The 16,946-nt window shown below is 42.1% G+C and overlaps 1 protein-coding gene across 1 annotated transcript in view; it reads left to right on the forward strand.

Moving 5' to 3' along the window:
* Window positions 1-16,946, forward strand: part of lrmda (leucine rich melanocyte differentiation associated) — a 227,138-nt gene that overhangs the window by 198,924 nt on the left and 11,268 nt on the right. The gene's annotated exons all lie outside the window — the stretch shown is intronic.

The following is a 16,946-nucleotide window of genomic DNA, read 5'->3' on the forward strand; positions in this document are numbered from 1 at the left end:
GGTTAGGTTTAGGCACCAAAACCATCTGGTTAGGTTTCGGAAAAGATCATGGTTTGGGTTAAATGAGTGTGTCATGTAACTTAAGTTATGTTGTGTACACAATGTAATTGAACTTTTTGTGGTTTCATACAGATCATGAACATTGGCCTCCGAGAATAAGTATGTTAGGTAACTTAAATTACGTTGCGTACATGATATAGTTGATCTTTTTCAGTTTTGCACAGGACATGAACATTGGCCTGCTTGGTCAGGTTTAAGAAAATATCACGGTTTGGGTTGAAATAAGTACGTTACGTAACTTAAAATATATTGTGTACCCAATATAATGTAAGTAATTTCCATTTCACATGGGACACGAACATAGGTCGTTTACGTCACCTGACTTCCTCCTTTGTTCCTGTTATAATTACTACAGCCACTAGGGGGTTGCTTTCCTAACAATATAAACTGGGTCGTAGTAGTCTTTTTAACATCCCAAACAGGCAGTTTACAATAACTCAGGCTTCAGTTAGCCTGACTGACTGAGCAGGCTGAAACCAGAATCAGCTGTTTACCTGGAGGTAGGCTTTCCACAATAAGCCCTGCTCTTCTCCGGGTGGTTCCTGAAATAACCCCCCAGTTCTTATCCCTAAGACATTCATCACTGTCTTCACAATGCAAAACACTCGCGAAGGGTTGACCACCACTATGCTAGCACCACAGATCTCCACCGTCCGTTTATTGTGCCAAGGACAGATCTGTGTCGTGAGAAGCCTGGACGGTGGCAGCTCTCATCGGATGTAGGGACAGGAAGAGTCCCCCGTGCTTTGTCAAAATCAGACCTGGCTAAGAACAGTCCGTTTAAAGGTGAGGAGATCTGGCACATGAAATATTTCCCCCCCTCCGTCTAAGATCTGAGCTGCGGTGACAGTCTCCATTTGTTATTTTTATGATGCAGCACTGCAGTCTTAGATAACACAGCCCTCATCTTCGCCCTTCACCTCCTCTTCATGTCCCTGCCTCCAGCCCCCTACCCCAGCGCTTTGTTGTGTTTTTCTTTTCTTTTATTTACACTTCTTAGACATACTTGAGTGTCTTGCTGTGTTGGTCACAGTAACTCCTCTTTCATGGAGAACAAAGCTGTGGCAAAGCAACGCTACAAACCAAATTTTTCAGACAGTAATTCCAAACAACTAAGTGCTTACTGGGTTAGATATAGGATATAAACAATAAGGGTGAAACAATATACTGTGTGATTTTATGAAATTTCAGTGTGCATGGTAAATTAAACAATTCACTACACCAGTTTCCTCAAAATGTGTTGAAGAAGTGGGGTGCTCCGGCGATGCTCTCTGCCCTGTTTTTGTCATCACATCACAATGCTTGTTTTTTGTTGTCTGCAAAGTACCACTTTTGTTTTTGTGCTATAATAAAAAAGAAAGAAAGAAAGAAACCACACTATATTTTATCTATCTGTGATAAAAGGCACTTTGCTGTATTGAAAATATATGGAATTATGACATCTCACAATATATAACCAAACTATGAACTTAGTAAGGGTTAATAAAGTGGCCTTTTTTAATGGGGGTACAAGGGAGGCTGTATAGTTTTATAGTAGCTGGCACATCAGCAGCACTTCTGACATCGCCCTGCAGAGAAGAACCTCCCTTTCTTCCTTTCAACCCTCTGCACCCACCCCCACCTCCACCGTGTCACCTGTGTGGAAGCCCCAGAGCCTGGGTGCCAGAGGTAATTACAGCAGCTAGGAGATCCCAGAGGAGGGCAGCGCTGGCAGGTCACTGCCCAGGGAGAGAGGGGTTGGAAGCCAAGGACAGAACTCCGGGATAAGCTCCTGTCTTGGTTGGTGGAGGAGTTAACCTGGAGGAGACAGTGCAAAACAAGGCAGCGGGGAGAGGAGCAGGAGGGAGGAGAGCGAAAGATGTGCTGTTGTCTGGTAGTGAAATCTAAATCAAGATTTCATAGAGCAGATCTGACAACAGATAGATAGACAGGACGAGGGAGAAAGATAAAGTAGAGAGGAGAAAACGACCAGGATTAAAGAGCAAAAGAAGACTTAAAAACGAGAGAGCGAGACAAAAGACAAAGTGAAGGAGGATGGTGGGGGTTCCAGTGTGTCTTGGTGAAGGCGTGACACAGAGTGGAGTGGAGTATATAGTCTGGCAGAGAGGCCTGAGGATCCTCCACTACTGTCACCTTAGCTCTAACTCTCAGTGCTGGTCCGACTGTCAACTCAACTCTAAATCTAACAGTCCAAAATGGAGTCCCAGCCTAAAGTACTGTGTCTTCATGAAGACTGGTCTATACCATACTATTAAGCAGAAGCCAGGGACGTTTCACCTTCTTTTGCTTTACCATGATGATTTATCATTTAAACAGGCAAAACACAATGCTGGGTTATTTATTAACAGCCTGTCATTTTCTGAAGATGACATATTTTGAAGTGTGATTCACAAGTTTATTTCATAGATCTAATTATAACTGTATTTCAGAAGTATGTAAAACAGATGCTGTATACTTGATTGATATATCCACATGCACAGAGGAGATTTTAATGAAATACCTTTCATTTCTGCTGTATATTTCAATAAATAGGCCAGGCTGTAGTAACTGCTTTTTTACAGGTATCAGATTAAATTTGAGTAGGCCATCCCTCAGCAGTGACAGCGGTAAATGAAATGGATATCTTTGTACAAGCAGAGTAAACAGACGAGGAAAAATGCCTGAAATCTGCCTTACAGTATGAGCCTTGGGCCCTTTTAATCTTGTTGTTCTGGGCCTGCTTCCAGCTACTTTGTATGTATGTATCTTAAATGGTGCACAACTGTTATTAAAATCCCAGGAGGAAAGCAGCCTTCAAAGCAAAAAAAAAAAAAAACTTCTTCCTGACGACACCCATGGGGTATCTCACATTTGTTTGGCGGTTCGCTTTCATTACATGTCGAGGTGATCTACACTGCAGCTCCTGCTACACTCCCCCCAGCCCCCCAAAAAATGAAGCAACGGGAAAAGATCCAAACTAAGAGTAAACTGTTTTATAGTTGCTGCACAACAAATAAACAAACATCTGGAAGCATTCAGAGCGGCCCATTAGAAGGGCTCTGGGCTTTGCCAAAAAGGGGTAAATGATGAGGAATGGGCTGTCGAAAGGCTGGCGGAGACAGGGGAGAGGCCAGATGACGGAGCTGTGGGTGCTAAGCACTGCCTTTTAGAGCTCAGCTGGGCTCAGAGAGATCTACACCTGCTGCTATCTCCTCCTCCCCTCCTTTCCTCCACCAGACATCTGGATGGGATACATGACTAATGGATGACTAAACTGCTAGTGTTGAAACTTAGCTGTTGTCAATATGAAGGGGAAGGTTGTTGGTTTGACTGATGACTTAACGTTCTTTGCACGACACACTCAGTAAAACTAAAAATGAGTTTGACGGCTTTAAAGAACACTGCAGATATACAGTTCCCCAATGTCTGTTTATTGTCGCTTGTATAATAACCAGAGCTGATTATATTATTTATAACAGCATGGATCAGATGTTGTTGTGAATACAAATATCAACTCTTCATAAAGTCCTGTTATTCAAAGTGAACATGTGCTACTAGTTACAGAATTGTTTAGTAAATGAACTGATATATTACCTCAGACATCTGTTTCTTCACTCCCAAGTTGTTTCCCGTGCTTATTTTTGAGTGATTCGATTGTTTTCTGTTTGATGTCACTCTGAAATCTCTCATCTTTCTGCTGATAATCTTCCCATCCTGGTTTGGACTGCATTGGCATGTTCCACGAGCATGGAAATGTCTTCGTGGTGAGAAAAGACAGAGCACCTTTGACGTTTCCCATTAGACACACGTACGTGCTCTGCAAGACATTTCACTCAGACTCGTAATGATTATACCAGCAGGATCTGTCCCCTGATAAACATCACTCTTAAACACAAAGGCTTGTACTGGCCTCCACACAACTAAGACAAGGCACATGGAAAGAACAAAGTGTAAGCTTTTCCTCCACAGTGGATTGGCAGAGCTGCTTTCTATAAACTTTTTACGATAAACTAAACTAAAGAGAATGCGTGCGTTTAACATTGAGGAATGACAGATGATGAAATATTGTCATGAGAATGATATATACAGATCTCAGTGCCAGCTATACGCCATGAGCGAGTGCTGAGTGAGGCTCTGCACCAAACTCTACGAGGTGAATTGACAAAGTAAAGACGTGGCCTTCTTCCCAGGTACTGAGTTCATAAAAATGTTTCCCAAGCACTCGTCACTGCATGATGGTTTTATGTCTTTGCAGAGTTTGCCAGTTTGTAAGCTGATGAAGTGCCAAAGATTAGTTTCTAATGATCCTGTGCAGAATTTTCCTCCACATATAGTAAAGTCATAAAAATTAAATATATGAATAATATAACCCTCTGAACGGTGCCAGTCTGTATGAGTTCTTTTACTTTGATGATGCTGATACTTATGTACTTTTACTTAAAGCAACGTTGTTTAACTGCTTCACCTTAAATAACAGCTTCAGAATCGTTGTGATGGTGCAGTGTCTTGTAACAGGGTGAGTGGTGTCTCTGTCACTTGTTTCTGCACTATGTAACGTCAGTAAGAGGGTAGAATCACAGCGTTACGTACATGTTTACTCATAGATACAAGTTTTCAAGGCATAACGTTGTAACGACGTAATGAGGTAAGGTATAAGATATTGTCAGTGTAATGTATTCTACCTAAGTATTGTTTAAAAAATATATATATTTAAAGCTTTAATCAAGTTTAATGCATGCAGGACATAATATTTTGGGAAATTATATGAAAAAACTAATGTTGTTATAACTGATAATAACAATAATAATGATTATAATAATTGTGTGTTACTATACTGCAATACCATAAAACTGTGATACTTATCTTATTGTGAAAACCTCATACTGTTGTAACTGTTGTGGGTGCTTATGTAGGCACTCAGGTTTGTGGTGCGTATGTGATCTACTCAGACAAAAACAGGACAGTAATTGCTCACCCTGTTCCATAATACATTTCACTAACCCAGACTTGTGTCAAATGAACAAGAACCTGAAAATTCCGTCACCGTCACATCAATCTTTGCGTTGGGGAGGTTGCTCCTGCTGCATATCACAGCACATCACAGTGGTATATACTCCCCGTGTATGAGGACAGGCTCTATTTCCTTTATGCGAGTCAGATGATGTGATATTATTCCTCCCAGGAGTGGATTGGCTCAGCAACATGAATATCCATTAAAGCTGGCCTATGGAGATGGATGAGGGGAGAGGCGACGAGGCAAACTGGGCCTGCAATCCTTCACCGCGGCTCCACATAGCACCGCACTGTCCGCATCCAAAGTGATGAGAGCTCATTTTTGGATGCAGGCCTGTCCTTGTTATTACTAGCCCTGGAAATCACCTCTACGCTTTCTCCTTCAGAGGCAGCCTAGATTAAAATGCCAGGATAACCTCCTCAACTTCCATGACAGGCTTAACTGCCGAACTCTGACGTGCCAGCTCTAAACTGCTTTGAGAAAGCTGCCTTCCACCAAGTGTCATTATCTCTCCGTTATCAGATGGCACTCCTTTCACAGTGTGTGAATAATTCTGTTTGTGCTGGGTTTGGGGAAATGTCAGTGACACTATTGTTTTTACCTTGCCGTTTGATGTAGCTGAGAGAGTCTCCTGAGTGTCTTGAGTTCTTAAACTGATGTTGGATGTATATAGCAAAAACTTAAAGTGAAGAGATAGAAGTGTCAGCTTCTGAGCTACTGCGAGATATTTGTTTGTTAGGGCTTCTTAGTAGTGGAATAAAAGTAAATATATCTCTCTGTGATATTTAATAAGGGATGTTTCATTGTCAAGTTTAAAATATGTTGACTGAATTGATCCAAGCACACAAAGAGTTCACAGATCAAGTTAGACATTTTCTATCTTAAGTCACTGTACAAATTAGTCGGATGCTGCGGTATACAGTATAAAACAACTACAGTATATTACTTGATAATGAACATCAAGCATTTTGAACATTGAGCCAGATCGCTTACGATCCTATTTCTGAACTCCTCCATCATCATGACTGAATTATGATGATTACAAACTTTGAACCATTTTCTCAGCAGTAGGAAAATATGTAGCCTCTTAAATCTTTACCGTCCGTGACCACTGCAGACAAACCTTAGTTATTTATGATGATACAAACCCAGCTGGACTCACACATTAAAACATGCTCAGGCACAAACAGACACAAGTTTGAAGCATTATGTTGGCTTCTACTCCAAACGTGTCAGACCGACAGACAAGGACATGAGTTTCTGCCAAGCAGGCCCAGCCCTCTTGGAAAAACATACCGCTGGTGCTCTGGACCTTGGTCTGCTTCCCAGTTGCACTGGTCATTTTCAGGAAAGTAGCAGAGCATAAATCACCCAAAGTGGAAAGGTCTTACTGCTCGAATCAGCTCTGAAATTCTGGTATTGCTAATGCAGCTACGCTATTATTCATTTTCCACCGTGATTTGTAGTTGCGGTTCGGGACAACTGAGATGCAGCGTGTGCTTTTCCAGCCGTACTTTCAGCCAGAAGTTGGAGCAGGTTTGTGTAGCCTTCATGGTTTCCAAAGGTGGGAGTCCATCATTGTAATTTAGGATGGGGGTTAGCTGCCAGATGGTTTTGGATATTTTTACAGCAGGATGGATGTTGGGTCCACCAGTTTTCTTCTGTGTCAGTACCCCCCGAAACAAATTGCTCAGTGAGCAGGCGGAGTCTGTCTGCGTGAGGGGGCTCGCTACCCTTCATCCTGATGAATAGCTACTAACATGCTGGCAGATGCCGGACAACTTGTCATGTTAAAGGAGACAGGATCAGACCTCAATAAGTCCTTGTAGTTTTGTAATTATTGTATATTAGGCACCCAGTGTCTCTTTTAGATTGTATGATACAGCAAGTAGACAAAATAAAATACAGTACTTGTTAAATATATTTGTCTTGTTGGTTTATGTAGGATCATACATCTTAATCAGGGTGTTTTTAATAAATTATATTTTGAGTCGACTGTAGATCGTAATTCTGGGGTAACTGATCTCACGCAGTAATCATTCAAGATGAAAACATGCCTTAATGCTAGTCTGGTTAATGGCTCCAACAAATTAGATTCCAATTCACTCAGAGGCCAGTTCATCATGCTGCCTGACAACACATTCTGCATGGCTTAACAGCTGTGCTACATCACTAAACCTTTCTGTCAGGCATGATCGTAACGCAGCTATACATGCCATGGATTCAGTAATATGCAGTGAGAAAAGGTGGCCACCAGTGATAATTTACACAGGAACATAAAGTGGTGTCCTGTTAAAGGAAAGGTCAGTGTGGCAATCACAGTGAAACAGCTAGCTTCCCTGATTAGCCACTCAGCACGGTGTATATAAACACAAACATACAGATAAATATGTCACTGTAGCATTGATGGACACACACACACGCATCTATATATGCATGCCAAAAGTTTACACCAAACTTTTTAGAAATTTATAATAAAGTTATGGGCACAAGATTCATGTACCAAAAGTAGCATGATGGCCAGAGCTGCAACAATTAATCAATTAATGGATTACTTGTCAACTATTTAATTAATTGCCATTGAAATTCTGATAATCAATAAATCAGTTTGAGCAATTGTTTTAAGAAAAAAAAGTCCAGCTTCTTAAATATGAATATTTTCTGGTTTCTTCACTTACTTAAATTTTTCATTGTTTTCTGACACTTCATAGACCAAATAACTAATCGATTAATTGAGGAAACAAGCAACAGATTAATCCACAGTGTAAAAATAATTGTTAGTTGCAGCCCTAATGATGACATAGTGTAAGTCTACTGTCTCTACATAGACTTACCACATACAGCTTTTAGTATTTTGCATTTGAAAATATTACCACACGATAATTATCTGTTTGTCAATGACAGCACACCTCTATCTTGGAAGAATCCTAGCTTTGTCTAGACCTTCGAGGATGATCCCAGTTTTACTTTTGGAGTTTTGCGGCCAACACTTTTGCTTGCCAGTAGTAATTGATGGTATCTGGGAACACGGTGACACAATGGAGCAAAAATCATGAGCGGGTCAGGCAATCAGACAGCTCTTAAACAAGCCAACAGTCTAGACTGATATTTTTTTTGTGAAGATGAAATTAAAAGTGAGTCAGCCTTAAATGGTGGTAATAATGCGTCGTACAGTAGATACATGTTGACACAGGAGTTCAGTCTGGAAACAACTGATGGATGTTTACAACTATCAGTTTTGCTCATAAATTCCGTGGTTTCTTTCAATTTCTCCTCCAAAAAAGTTGTTTCTTGCCTCGTTGAACCTTCTTTGTAGGAAGGCTGTCACACTCCCAGATCCCAACAATTAACCTTATGAGTATAGTGTTACTATTATCCATAGGAATGATGGCCAAAACTATGAAAACATGACCCACTGGCGCACTCTCTTAAGTATTATAGTGCTGTTCAAATGAGAGTACCTGAAGTTCCTGGGGGCCTTATAAGCTCTGTGAACATTCTTGGTGAGCTGACCCCTCTAACATCATTTCTTCAAGCGGCCCTCAAGTGCTGAAGTATAAAGAGCGAGAAAAGTCAGTGTTAGGGGGTAGTTGGCATGGATGGTGTGGTTGAGTTGCTCATTCACAGAACTTTCACTCCGAAGACCTGTTACTTCTCTTTTTTATGTAAAGTAAATAAGTTAACTTATATAAATGACTCAACTCACGTCACATACTGTAGGTTTAGGAGACTGACTGTAGTTATTTTAACCCAAAGTATGATATTTCCCCTAAACCTAGTAGTAGTTTTGGAGCCTAAACCTAACAAAACGTGACCGTTTGGCAACATTGATAACAGTCACGTCATAATATGTCCAACTGTGAAGTGTTTGTCAGCAAGCTTTATTTTGAAAGTCTTATCAAACTTTATATATTACGTATTACTGCTTACTTGACCGCAGAGCCTTTACTTTGATAGTGGAACCAAACGTTGCATAATGTGGTCAATCGAAGTGGACATGACTGCAACCAATGTTTTTGTATTGTTTGTATTGTGGGGCCTGAAACATCACACACACACACACACACACACACACACACACACACACTGACACGCTCATTCCCAGGTACCCTCAATGTTCCAAAGCTATTGTGGTGGAAAGAGCTGAACTCATCTGTCAATTATGGTAAGCTCCATTGGGCCATTGTCTAAACTGTTTTCTCACTCACTGGTGAATCCAGTGATTTATTGTCAACTGCCTCGGCATCAATATACAATTGGGAGACACTAAGCTGTGATGTCTGAACACAAACTATTGTCAGAGTATCAGCATAGCTCACATTAAGTGCTATTTAGATTATTCAGTGCATCGGGCTGGGAGGAGGCCATTATCTAATGCGCTGGGATTCCAATTCTATGGATCCGAGCCTCTGTTACTTCACATTCACTGTCCAAATGAGCAACCTCTGGGTGGAATCAAACGCAGACACACACATTTTGTGGGTCAGCTTGTCCTGTCCTGCCTTAAAGTCCATAATGTCAACTGGATATGAGTGTCAGAGGTAATTTGTTGAACTGACACGCGTTTTATCTCTCTTAAAATGTAAAGGGGAGGCTCAGTTACAGGAAGTAGCAGATCTTTCATAGTCTGTACTGGCATCGACATTCCAGCTGAACCAGAATGAAAAGAGCGAGGTCACTGAAATGCTAGGAAGTCCACAACAACCTTTTAATCTGTCACTTTGATTCGCAGATTAAGTCACTTTAAACAGACGGAGCAGGTTTCTCTGTCATGATAATGTGAGCGGACAAGCTATTTCACCATCATAATTTGATTCGCAGATAGTTTCTGGCATGTTATGTCGCTGCAGCACAAGATGATTGGATTGACTGAGTCATTTTGGTCAAACACATGAATTTATCCAAGATTGTTGTGATTTAAAAGTCTGTGTGCTTCATCCCCCTCCCTCAGGACAAACATGCATTCAAAACTAGATCTTCAGAATTGGTAGCCATCAAACTGTATCATATCTTTCCGGGAAAGATGTAATTCTTTGATTATGCATTTGCGTACAGAATGTGTTTTTTATTTGAGCTCTGAATGTGCTGTAATACAGATGGTTTATTAAAAAAACAAGCAGGGGAACATAAGAACTCAGTGCAGTAAAAGTTAATTTAAAAAGTGAAAGATTGAAAACTCTTGAAACAAGTTTAGTGCAAATAAATAAAGACTTTCCATTCTTTGCAATGTTGAGAGCCCGGGGACCCTTGAAAGAAAGCTTAAATATGTCTCCCCGTTTGACACCATTAGCAAGTGTTAACACATAACCTTTGGCAGCACCGGCCAACTGCTCCGCACCATTTTAGGCATCCTCTGCAGCAGCAGTTATGAGCTGAGGGTTTAGGCAGTTGGATAACAAAGACAGGGGAAGAAGGGCATGATATTAGATAAAGTGAAATGAACTTGTTCGCATGTCTGGCGGTGGTATTCTTTGTTTGCACACTGTGACCCTGAGATGCAATGTCTCAGGGCTAGCCAACTGTTTGTTTTGTGCCCTCTGATCCATTGTGTTTCTGGCTAAAATAACAAGCTTGCTTGTATTTTTTTTCCCTCCTTTGCATTATGCCCTAATGGTAAAGAAAAAATATTTTGAAGTGAATACACATATGTTGCACCATCCCTGGCCTTATTGTTTTGCTTTATGCAGCAGGCAGTAGATTGAAAGGATGATATTAAGATAACCTTGGGAGCGATGCGATAACACAGCCGTGGGCATTTGTCCTTCCTGCCATCACTAACCCACTGTGACATTTTGGCTGAGGAACGGCTCAAGCTGCAGCACTAACAGCTTATTTGGACTTTTTATACAACAATTGAAGGGATAGCTTTTTTGTTATTGTACAGTCTAGAAATCGCCTCCTTGGCCTGCTTGTATTGTGCTGTAAGCCATTAGACTATGGCGGGGTAATCCTGACAAATACAATGAACAAATCAAGGATATTAGTGCTGTGATGTGCAGTCGATAATATTTGGCTTCATTAATTCCCATGCCCTGAGATGACATCCAGCCCCTATTAGGTTTGAAATCTCATCCCCTTCTCCTCTATACCTCAGCTGTGGCTCAACCAAGCAGCCAAGCAGATAATACGCTCTGAGCTCTGAAACATGTACCATTATAATTAGCTTTGTCAGGTCCTAGCCCCTACAACCCTCATGCAGATAATATGATAATATGTCTTCATAACCGGCTGACCTTACATGCTCAATATTTCTCCCCTTATGAAGATTACATGTCAATAAAGTAATTGAGTCCCGGGGTGTGTGGCAAGTGAAGATTTAGGTTATTGGACTTTTCGGGGCAGTGATGTACGAGCGTTATTATTCTACCTGTCAGGGGATGTTCAGGGGGCTGGGGACAGTCCGAGAGTGTCAGGGGGGAAAGGAGAGGCGAGGGGCAGGGGAGAGAAAGAGAGAGGGAGACAGAGATAAGGCAAAAGAGAAAGAGAGGGGAGGGTGCAGAAAGAAATGAAGTGAGCCAAGGAGAGACACTGAGAGGGGAGAAGTGAGGCAGACGGAAATGAAGAGAGGAGGAGGGAGGGAGGACTGTGGAGAGCAGGAGAGGCGAGATCATTTCTCACGAGGGGCGACAGATCCACAGTTAATCATTCCCTCATACCTTCATCTCTCTGTCCCCTCCCTCACTCTCTGCATATGAACAGGGGATATGTCATATTAATTAAGAGGAGTAGAGTTACAGTGGAGCCATCCGTCTGCATGGGGCACAGGGAGGCCACAGGGGCTTGAAATATTCTGCACAACACAAACCTATCATCACCTCTGCCTCACACCTGATTGGCTACTGTGGGCTCATCAGTTTAAGCGCTGGCAGGAAATGACGGCATGTCATTTGACACAACCATAATTTGAGCAGCATATGATGTCACGGAAAATATATCTTTCATCAATTTAAACTTTATATGCTTGCTCGCTTATTGCCATATAGATTTTACAGACAATTTGATGTATGTATCATTTCACCAGTAACCACATAGGGCAGTTACGGTAATTTAATTCACCAAACAGTCATTTAAAATTTTAATTTTAAAAACAACACACATTGAAAATATGTGCATGCTGTAAATGCAGTATATAAATAACTGAATACATCAAGTTCATTTTTGTGCCTTGTCAAAAGGATAACCTAACTAAGTGATGCCCCCAAGGGGGGAGTGTAGATGGGGCACAGCCCCTCTAATACAATTGTAGCAATTAAAGAAATTAATAGTAGAAACACACTGTATATGCACATGTGTATTCACATTTCAGTGACCAATAAACACACAATAAATGTGTGTCAAATAAGAGTAAACCCACCTTGATATCACCCATCGGTTTGTGGCATTACGTTTTTAAGCCTCGAGTTTGGGATTAGTGCTGTTTCTGAAGCCAGAGTGAACATATTTGGATGACGGTGGAGCTGAGGAGGATTTTTCCATTTTGAATCTGACTGAGAATTCAAGGGCACGCCTTGGTAGCCAGACTTGTCAATCACAAGGTAGCCACGCCCTAATGCATGCCCTGCTTTATCATCTATTTTACTCTAAATGGGACTATAATTTACTAAATGAACATCATGCTGCTGGAATAAGAATAGACCATGGTAAAATGGTCTTGCATTCCTATAGCGCTTTTCCAGTCTACTGACAGCTCAAAGCGCTTTACAATACATGCCACGTTCACCCATTCACACACACATTCACACACTGATGGTGGAGGCTGCCATGCAAGGCGCCAACTGCTCATCAGGAGCAATTTGGGGCTCAGTATCTTGCTCAAGGACACTTCGACATGTAGCTGAGGGGAGCCGGGATTCGAACCAGTGACCTTCCGATTACTAGACGGCCCGCTCTACCTCCTGAGCTACAGCGAGAAACCAGGAGAAACCAGTGGAGTCGCCCCCTACAGGTTTATGACAGTTCCTCATTGGCTTCATTTTTCAGACCTGGAAGCTTCGTCCATATTTTGTCGAGTCAATGCTGTCGTGCCATTATAATGACTTACAAATGCTCCACCATGAATGAAACAATAATCCTAGGCATTAACACCAGAGTTTTGGTAAAAAGTATGATAAAAGGTCAATTTTTACTTGGCTTGGCTTAATTCCCTTTTGATTTTACCAGACAGTCTCTCCACTGTGAATGCTCTGTTCGACAACATAATTGGTACATGTATGTAGTGTATTTTTTCTTTCCTTTTCCTTTTTCTTGCCATATAAAATGACAAATTGCACTAAATGCCATATGTCAAGGAACTGTTTTCTCCATCATAATTTGACTGTCACTGCTAGAGACAGAGGAAATGGGATGTGAAAATGAGTGTGGTCGATTGAGGTCCAACAATGAAGGTTACACACGTTTTCAGCTGCAACAGAGAGACGGTGGCAGGGGACACACAAAGGCAGGGTGGGAGAGCAATGTTAAAGGATATTTTACCATGTCCTTTCGGATTAGGCCTGGAGATTGATATCTTCCAGTCAGATGAAGCTCTGATGTGAGTGATCCGGCCCCTCCATCATTGTGACATGCGGCTCTTGGCTAACGCTCATCCGTGTTGATGGGCACACCCTACGCCACAAGGGCCCTGGCTAACATACCCACCTTCCTCTCTCCCCATCTCTGTCCGCCTCACTCTGCCATCTCTGTTCTTTTATTTCTATTGCCCTTCTCCCCTGTTTTCTGTCACCATGTCATGTCCAATCACTGTTTGGCTGGCCAGGCACTCAGTCGGGCAGGCAGGGAGCAGGAGCCCCAGGTAGAGAACTGCCTAACAGGCGTCAGGATGGGCACTGAAATGACTCTAATAATGGGGTCCCCGTGTGGCCCAGACAGGCCAGTCAGTTAGCAGGGCCAGGATGGGGAGTAATAAGTGTTTGATGTCTGCAGGGGAAGGAAGTGTGAAGGAGTACAGCCAACCCTGGGCACTCCGGTCAGGCAGGTGCAGCCAGCCAAGGTCTGAGGGGAACGACTGCTGAACAAGACGTCAGATTAGTATTGATATGTGTCACGCTGGAGGTTGCCAGGCTGTTTGTTTAAAAGAGTGCCTCAGAGTGGTAGCGGCCATGCGGTAATTGATGTCTAGCTCAAAAGGAGAAGCTAGAGGACAACCTAATGTGGCTGCTGCTGAGCGAAAGGCAAGACCTTTGTGGAAGAACCATTGTCAAATTTATGGAGGAAGAAAGTGCTGCACCTGTGTTATCTGTGTAAGTTTTTATGCATGTGTAAAACTCCAGCAGCAGTTCCTCTCGTGGCTAAATTTGCCGGCCGTCTTTTGATTTGATGGAAATCGCCACTGACAGGTAGCGAGGTGCCATTTTGTCCACTGATGCGTGAAGTCCATCATTGTCTGCGTAGTTGAGTTTAGTTAACATGGCACTTAGCGACTGACATTGCTTTAGAGCCAGCAAAACACTGTCATTGCCGTGTCATTTATCTTTCACTAACCAATTTTTGATGTTTTCCTCGCTGAACGCTTCGCTGAACGCTGCTAGGCTTGTTCGGCTATAGACAGAGTTTCTGTGCCCTCTAAGTGTAAACTGTATTTCACCCCCCCCCCAACACATTTCGAGCCCTGATATCAGAGGGAACAGGGCGCTCAGCACCTTCCACTGATAAAGCCACTGCTGTCCTTTCTAGTATGGCTATCTAGTAACAAGCTACTTCCCTTTGAACAGTTTTATGTGGTTGTAATTGACCTGACAATGGGGTTCATTATGCAGTCCCTTTCATGCTGTTTTGCCTGATAATTATTATTTAATGTGTTCGGATGGAGAGCATCATTAATTCATCCCTTCCTCCAATGTCAAAGAGATGAACAGTGAAGTTATCACTCTCTGGTGATTAATATTATGCTCTTTTGTTATTGAATCCTGTCCCAGTGATTAAACCTTCATTGAGTGACTCACCAGCCCGCTCTTATTAACGGCGCCATTACCGAACACAGCCAAACCTCTAATTGCGATTTTCACTTTTTCCTTCTATTTTCGGTCAGAGGTTTGAACCACTTATCTGTGCTTTTCTTTTAATTAGAAATCCTGCACGTAATGAAGAACACAATCGATCAGTGTCAGGCCGTGTGGTGTGCATGTGTGGTGATTTGTGATCCACATGTTGACAGAGAAAATGAGCGCCCATGATTACTGGCGTCATTAGTGGTTTCATGTGCCCTTAAGGGTAGGCGAACACTTTTAATATCTCTGGCTGTAAATAACAAGCTTGTCATTATTGTGCTTACAGAAGAGTTTTTGTTTTCTTCACTTGCAAGGTCTGTGCTGCCAGTGAGTTGGCTAGAGGATGCCTTGAGAAAAGGCACTCCAAGGGGACTCAGGACTTTGTGAACTGTCCCCCGCCTTAAAGCACCCTCCTCCTCCTTATCTCCAGACTCCAGAGCTACTGTAACCAGTGTTCTCTCCTGGCTCCATGTGGAATAAATGTCACTGAAATTAATTTCACCGTTTTTTTTTCATTAGACCCCCCGCAACGGTAATCTCTTTCCTCAGTCAAAATTTATGTGCCCCAGAATTCAATTTCCTTCTCATCCTCATAAGTTGGAAGTACAAAGACTGATAGGCATTCATCTGGTTATAACTGTAATTCACCCATCAATGAATAATGCCATCCTCAATTTAAAGTGTTTGATTATAGCCATTTAGTGAACTGACAATGATGGAGTGTCATTTTTCAGACGAGAACCAATGTTTCCGATAGGCCCAAAACATAACTGATATGCACTCCTTGGCATGTCTGATTATTGATTACACATTTTCTTCTATATTAATTATATTTCTCTATTTATTCTATCAATATTGGCCGGAATCACACAGCTAGCCTCCTCTTAGTTCCTGAAGCATCTAAAAACATACCGAATGTGTTATTGTTGCACTTTAAGGAGAATCATGTGGCAAAATCAACCTGGTATTGATCAGAGCTGGTTGAGCCACGACCCAGCAACCTTCTCCTGACAGCCTATCAGCCTGTGGCAATAGCAAATCTTTCAACTCTCCATCTCTTGCACGCACGCACACACACAGTCTTCCACTTTTTTTCATCCTTTGTCGGCCCTCTACGTGTGTGTGTGTGTGTGTGTGTGTGTGTGTGTGTGTGTGTTTTGTTTTTATCTGAGTCGTGCACACATTTCCTAAATCTCTCCTCTCTCTTTTTCCATCTCACTTTCGGACTCTTCCACCCCAATAATTTAACGCTCCAGCGTGAACTATATGAAGTCAAAACAAACACCTAATGAAAGTTTGCACTGCAACAATGGAAGCGAAAAATACATCACAATGATTTAAAGCTCAAGAATGCGTTTGTATACATTGTGTGGCGGTGTATACACTACGGTGGAGAAACATGACGTTTGGCTGGGTGACAGACTAACCACAGACTGACTGACTGACTGACTGACAGCAAGTATACAACACGCCAGGCTGCCTGGTGAGAAGTGTTTGGAAAGTCTGACGTCCAAGCCTCATCAAATGTCAACGGAGAAGGCAACAGTTATGTTGTCTTTCTCCTGTGTGATGGACAGCATATCAGCGCTTGTTAAGCCAAGACTATTACGACAATTTCTAATCAATTCAGCGACTGAAACGTTCCTTATATATCGATAAAATAGCGTATTTAAGCATGCACTTTCTAGTATTTATTTAAAGCTACTGGGTGTTTTACTGTCCAGCATGTAGTGCTGTGGCTCGTTAGAGTAGTTCTCTTGTTGTAAGCAGTATAATCCTCTCCTTCCTGTCTCTCCTGCCCTCCCTCCATCCCTCTTTCTTTCTGCCTTCTCCCCAGCCTCTGCCTGGGTGAAAAATGGGGCGCATTTCCCTGATAGCGTGTGTGGATGTGGAGAGTATAAATGGCT

This window comes from Pagrus major, chromosome 15 (assembly GCF_040436345.1).
Source record: "Pagrus major chromosome 15, Pma_NU_1.0".
In the NCBI taxonomy this organism is placed as follows: domain Eukaryota; kingdom Metazoa; phylum Chordata; class Actinopteri; order Spariformes; family Sparidae; genus Pagrus; species Pagrus major.